The 6,180-nt window shown below is 40.1% G+C and overlaps 1 pseudogene across 1 annotated transcript; it reads right to left on the reverse strand.

Moving 5' to 3' along the window:
- Nucleotides 1–505: 505 nt before the first annotated feature.
- On the reverse strand, nucleotides 506–1,570 carry LOC149072913 (glucose-induced degradation protein 4 homolog pseudogene; annotated as a pseudogene). Its single transcript, XR_016194392.1, has one exon. The product of XR_016194392.1 is annotated as a glucose-induced degradation protein 4 homolog pseudogene (transcript).
- Nucleotides 1,571–6,180: the final 4,610 nt, after the last annotated feature.

Genomic DNA, 6,180 nt, shown 5'->3' on the forward strand with positions numbered 1-6,180 from the left:
ATTTCCTAAGAGAACATCAGTCTGCACTCAACAATACCTACATGGTTCATGGAAACAGGACATCTGTTTTAACAAAAAAAAATTATAATTGGATGTTACAGTAAATGTGATAAATCTAGTGATTATGCATAATTGCAAGCTCATATTAGTAAATATGATGAATCATCAATGAATTACTTAAATTTACTGGACATTTTGCTCTAACTTCAGTCTAGGACAGAAGGTTCCCAACCTTTTTCCTTCCCGACCCCCAAAGCAATGCGACTTACCTTCCAGCACCCCCTTAGATAATACGTTTTTTTATCTGTCAGAAAATTCAGGTTTTTTTTTTCTATAATTGATTGCATTAATTGTCTGATAATTAATTTCTAGGGATTTGTTTACTTATTGTTTAATGTCTTTTCTTCTATGGCTTAAATTCAATTGTGGCTACATTTTTTTTTTTTTTTTTTTTTGTTCTTTGACACTTATTAAATAATAATGTGCTGTTTAATAATAAAGGCAATTGTACTTTGTATGAGTTGCACAGAGGTTTATTTCTCATCAGTCATATGTAGTCATCTGGGAGCATAAGTTGTTGTAGGTTATATTGTTGGTTATCGAAGGAAGGTGAAATCACCCCAAGGAAGACTAGGCTTTTGTATAAAACATTTTGTTTGAATGGATTTGTCTGTTAGCAGTTTGGAGAGGCATTTTCTCATACATACAGTTTAGTTTCTCCAATAAGTAATACTTAGTTTTTCTTTCTTGAATATTTTGTTTTGGACACTGGTTGAACATTCATACATTTTATTTATATTTTTTTGTGCATAATGAAATTCATGGTAAAAAAAGATCATCTAAACTCATAAATTTGCCTGCTGGAACTTTCATCATGCATCAGGAGGAGAGACTGCGGCGATTCAAAACTAGGATGATAGTAATTACCTTCAATTATGCCAGTCGACTTCTGAAAACAAATATAATAAAATCCTTCACTACTAGCTTTTTCAGCTGGATTTTCCACTTTAAACTCTTCCTTCCAACGCATGAAAACATGGTCTATGTCTTTCAGAACCTCATAATCAAAGCTATCAGAGTTGAAACTTTGCGAGTACGGGCGAAAAGGGTAAAATTTGTTCCAGAATTTTTTGTCCACTTTCTCATTAGATTCCCACTTTCTGGTTAAGAATGGAAATTTCTCACTTATTATCTCGCCCTTGAAGTAAGTGGTAATACCAGGAGATTCTTCAGTCAGCAACTTTATATTCAAGTACCCACACAGGTATGAATCATCCTCATCAACATGCTTCAGTGTCACTTCCGCTTTCTTGCAGTTTCCGTCAGTTTTTAGGTTACCTTCGAATTTTGAGCCATTGTATAACAATGTCTTTGCAACTCCAGGTTGTGATGAATTTGCGGGAAGACAGGGTATAAAATCAGCCCGTTTTGCCATTGCACTGAAATTCACAGACACAACGATTTAATTTCACACTAAATAAACACAAACTAAATGTGTGCTGGAAGCGAACACCTACCAATTTCGATTTGGCGCTCTTTTTTTTTTTTCAGACTTGCCGCTGACAACAAATTTGCCGGCACAACAAACAGCTCAAGATAGAAAGGAGCTCGAAGAAACGAACAGAGCTGTACATCTATGAGATTTGATTCGATGTAAACTTTCATAGGTGGCGCTAAAAAACTTTCCACATCCCCTTGTGTACTTACGGTCCTGGGATATTCTTAGTGGAGCCACGGATGAAAGGGGTAGCCGTGACAAGTTGTGACGGGTGGCCACAGAGTGGTGAGAAGAAATCATAGACCAAGAAATTAAGCTTTCCAGTGAAATATGGTAGGGAAAAAATGTGACTACTCTCAGAATCCAGCAGATATCCATATGAAAGGGCCTTCTCAACCCATGGGTCCCTGTGAGCAGGGGCGGCTTAAGCGAGGGTGCAAGGGATGTGGTGCACCCGGGTGGCATATTGTGAGGGGCGGCAGCGTAGACTTTAATTAAGACTCCAAAATTTTTTAAAAATTTCAGTTAACTTTTGTATGAAAAAGAAAAATGATAAGAAAGAGAGGATAGAGTCCCCGCGTCCCCCGGGCTGGAGCAACACCACACTAAATATATTTCTAGTGTGGTGTTGGCTGGAGCCCTATCAGTCCTCCCTTTGTGGCGACCATGCCCCTGCCTCACAACTTATTCCACAAATTCCTAACAAAAAACTTGAAAAAATTTGTGAAGTTTTTCATCTCGGATTTGGCATCCCTCCACAGCGGACAGAAATAATTTTCTTTGATTTTTTTTTGCCAATGAAACTTTTTTCACCCATTTACCTCTGATATAGCGGCGCCCCTCACGGCCACAGTGGGTTGCATGGCCTGAGAGCCGCCCTGTACTTCATCAAAAAAAGGGAAAGTGTGCTTTTTTTTGTTTCCTCACTTAATATTTTTTCCAGAACGGTGAAATAAAAGTAACAGCAGAGAGTAATGCGTCTTAACGCATGGGCTCACCCGGGCATGGCCCGGGGGCCTCAAGGGAATAGGAGCCTTAGAAAAATGAGAAGTAGTTGATTTTTTCGAGAATTTGCCAGGTAGGGCCTCAGAAAAATCACTTGGCCTGGGGGCCTGTGATGCTCTTAAGACGGCCCTGCTCCTATTAAGACACAATGTGATATGTAACGATTTGAGTCTATTAGCATCTGCATACGAAGAAAAAATAGCCTCATGGCCTCATCATCCAGCCATAGATGTTCAAGATAATCAGCGAACTGAAGAAAAAGACATTCCAGACAATTGCCATGAAAATATATATGGATGGTTCGAAAACCTGTGATGGAGTTGCTTCGGCTTTTATCGTCTTTCGCAACAACGTCATCATACAGGAATGGTCACAAAGGTTCTAAGACTTCAACTCTGTTTTCAGGCAGAATTGTATGCTCTTCATCTGGCCATTATCCATATATTGCATGAGAACGAACCTATTCACATTATATCAGACAGTTTTTCTAGTTTTCTCGCGCTTAGAAATAATTTTTCTCCCACTCAACTTGTACGACAAATCAGAGTAAATCTTATTGACAAGCCAAACACTTTCATCTCATGGACCAGGGCCCATGTGGGTAATCAAGGGAAGGAATTAGCAGACGCACTTGCTAAAACAGCTACTTCATCAGAAAATATGAACTCTGATTTTCCTCCTCCTGGGCCAAACACAAGGTACTTTGTGTAGCGAAAGAAACATGGCAGTCTAGATGGATTGATGATGATCAACGAGGTAGTAGTCTTACAAATCCTAAATGAGAATAAAATCTTCAACCAACCATGGATAAGAGAAAGGACAACCCTATATAGTCCTGTTCCGTATTACTTAAGGTGATTTAAAGTATCTAAAAATAAATTATATGTGCTTTTGTGGGGAAATCGGTACACACATTTCCTCACTATATGTGGTCTTGCCCTAGCACTGCATCCTACCACCAGCCCCCGATTAATCTAAAAAATTTCCACTTGTGGAAACGTCAAGTAAAAAAAACTAAAAACTGGGCTGACATCATCAAGCTTATCAACTTTCTAGAGGAAAATCTGTCGTTAGGGGCCGTTCAAGTATTACGTAAGCAAATTTTTAGCCATTTTTGACCCCCTCCCCCCCCCCCTTGTCAGCAAAATTTCATCATCAGCTCTGTCCCTCTGAATCCTAACGCATATTGGTGGGATCATAAATGTACACGGGGGGTGGGGGGTTGCATAGGGGGGTGCTCGTGCCCCCTCCCACGATCAAAAATTTATTTTTTTAATGCAAAAAAAATATTTTTTTAAATTGAAATTTCGGAAGAAAATACCTTTATATGTTATTTTAATCAATTTCTGTTAATTTCAATGTTATTTGATGGCTATGAACGCAAAAAATTTATCTTTAATAAATTCATTGCGACCTAACCTCTAAGCCATACAATGATAAATCGCACAAAGGCCCTTGGCTCGCGGACCAAATATGGCCCCGGGGAGTTATCTGATGCGGCAGGCCCTCCTCAAACCTACTTTTGTAAGAAAATGAACTAAGCGGCACATCTTCAGATCGCTTAAGTGTCCCGTGGTACAATTCCAGAACATTTAAGCGGCCCGTGGCACATTTTCAGATCACTTAAATAACCCGGGACAGTTCCAGAAAACTTAAATAACCCGGGACACAGTTCCAGAACATTTAAGCGTTCCGTGCCACATTTAGAGATGCCTTGAGTGACATGTGACGTAGTTTTAGAGCACTTAAGTGGCCCCCAGTGCGGTTCTACATCACTCAAGTTACCCGCGGCACATTCTCAGATTATTTAAGTGATGCGCGGCATATAATTACGGATCACTTCAGTGATGCGTGGCACAGTTCCAAAGCACTTAAGCGGCCCGGACACATTTCCAGATCACTTGGATCCGCGAAACATTTAGAGATCACTAAAGTGGCTCTCTAGGATACTTATCAATAGGGGAGGGGATGTTACTTCAAGTGCCCACAAACTATCGAAAGGTTTTACTCGTTTTTGGCGCACCGAGTGAGATGCTATTAAAAATATTTCATATTTTCATAAAGGGTGGTTGATGACGTAAGCATTATCCAAACCCCCCCCCCCTCCCCCCTTGTCATCAAAAGTCAGCAAATCGGAAACCCCCTCCCCCATCGATGCTGACGTAATACTTGAATGGCTCCTTGTGCGTGTGGGGTGGATAGTCTCGCCACAGAGAGAAACAGGCCTACAACATTACAAATATTCCATCATTACACTTCACTCAAAATTTGAAGTATAGATGGCAGCACTGAAATATCAGATACAACACTAGCTACACATTCAGACTGTTAGGTGCACTCAGTTTGTTCCAGACTTTGCCACGAAAGCTGGGCTGGAAGAGATCTCGGCAACGGGATAAGTCCAGTGGCGGAGCCCCTGGTGAGGGTTTTGCTACTTTTCCAACAGATACCCTTTACATCAGAGGTTCTGTAAGGAATATTAATGTCTGGTAATTCAAGTTCAAGGCTATCAGATCCACCTGCTCCTCCTGCCCTAGTTGCGGCTTTGTCTATAAGAACAACAAAGAATAACGGGTTTTTCTAACAAAAATTGAACGCTTTTAACTCTTTACGTACGGGCCTTTTGACGAATATGGATGATGTATGGTTGAAGTATCAGCGATACATCGTAGAAACTGGTGTCTTTGTTAACATTTAGTAAATTGGGGGACGAGAGATGAGTGCAGTTGGCTTTCCTTTCTTTTCATAGTCACCCTTCACCTATACAGGGTGGAAACTATCGATCGCCCAACACGTGATTCCTTGTGAAAAACTAATATAGAAAAGTGTTTTCTGTTTCATGATCGGACGAATGTTTAACTCTCTAAGTGGTTTTTAAAATTCTCCTGATATTATAATTGCCAAGTAGAAATCACCAAATCTTCTAGAAATTACCAACTATTTTTAAGAAGAAGTTTTTATGATTGCGTGAGTTGATAAATGTTTCCCTTACCAACACCAAAAATTAAAAAAACAAGGAAGTGGAAAAAATGTACCGTTTTCTGTTGTTTACGCTGTACGCAATATACTACCTCGAAGGGAAAAAAAAAATATCGTCTGTCTCTCCTTCTGTTATCAGACTTTGAACAAAAACTGACTCCGCCCAGTGGCGGTTGATTGGCAGGACGGAGGGGGGTGGGGAGGATCAGGGAAAGACTGTTGTACAGAGCTGGCTGGGTTCGTCAATGCTGGAATGAGAGAGTTTTGAGACCCCGAAATATTTCAGGATTTCTAAAATGAAGCGGATCAAGTTAGATGAGATATCTCGGGACTACCGCTGTAAGGTTGAATGAGTTACAACGTTTTGAAATTATTTGGCGTGTCATTTTTGTAACGGTCAGTTACTCGCCAAAAAACCAACGGAAGTAAAATATTTCCCCAGCAGAGGAATGCAAGCTCTGAAAATGAACTGAAATATTCAATCCCGTTAGAAGCCAAGTTCGACCGTCTTCTTTAATGATTGGCGTTTTTCTCTTCGTGAAGAGTAATGTTATAACATTTTGTTATTACTTAATGTCTCCCACTATATTGGAAAATTTATCACCAGAATTGTAAAGTGTTAGCCAACTGCGATTTACGCCCGAGTGGCACAAAGGTAATATGTCGTCTACCACCACGAATGTTGCCATTACGGTCCC

Source organism: Pholcus phalangioides, unplaced genomic scaffold (genome assembly GCF_987345545.1).
Source record: "Pholcus phalangioides strain wild (caught in Gottingen) unplaced genomic scaffold, Ppha-v1.0 ptg000017l_1, whole genome shotgun sequence".
In the NCBI taxonomy this organism is placed as follows: Eukaryota; Metazoa; Arthropoda; class Arachnida; order Araneae; family Pholcidae; genus Pholcus; species Pholcus phalangioides.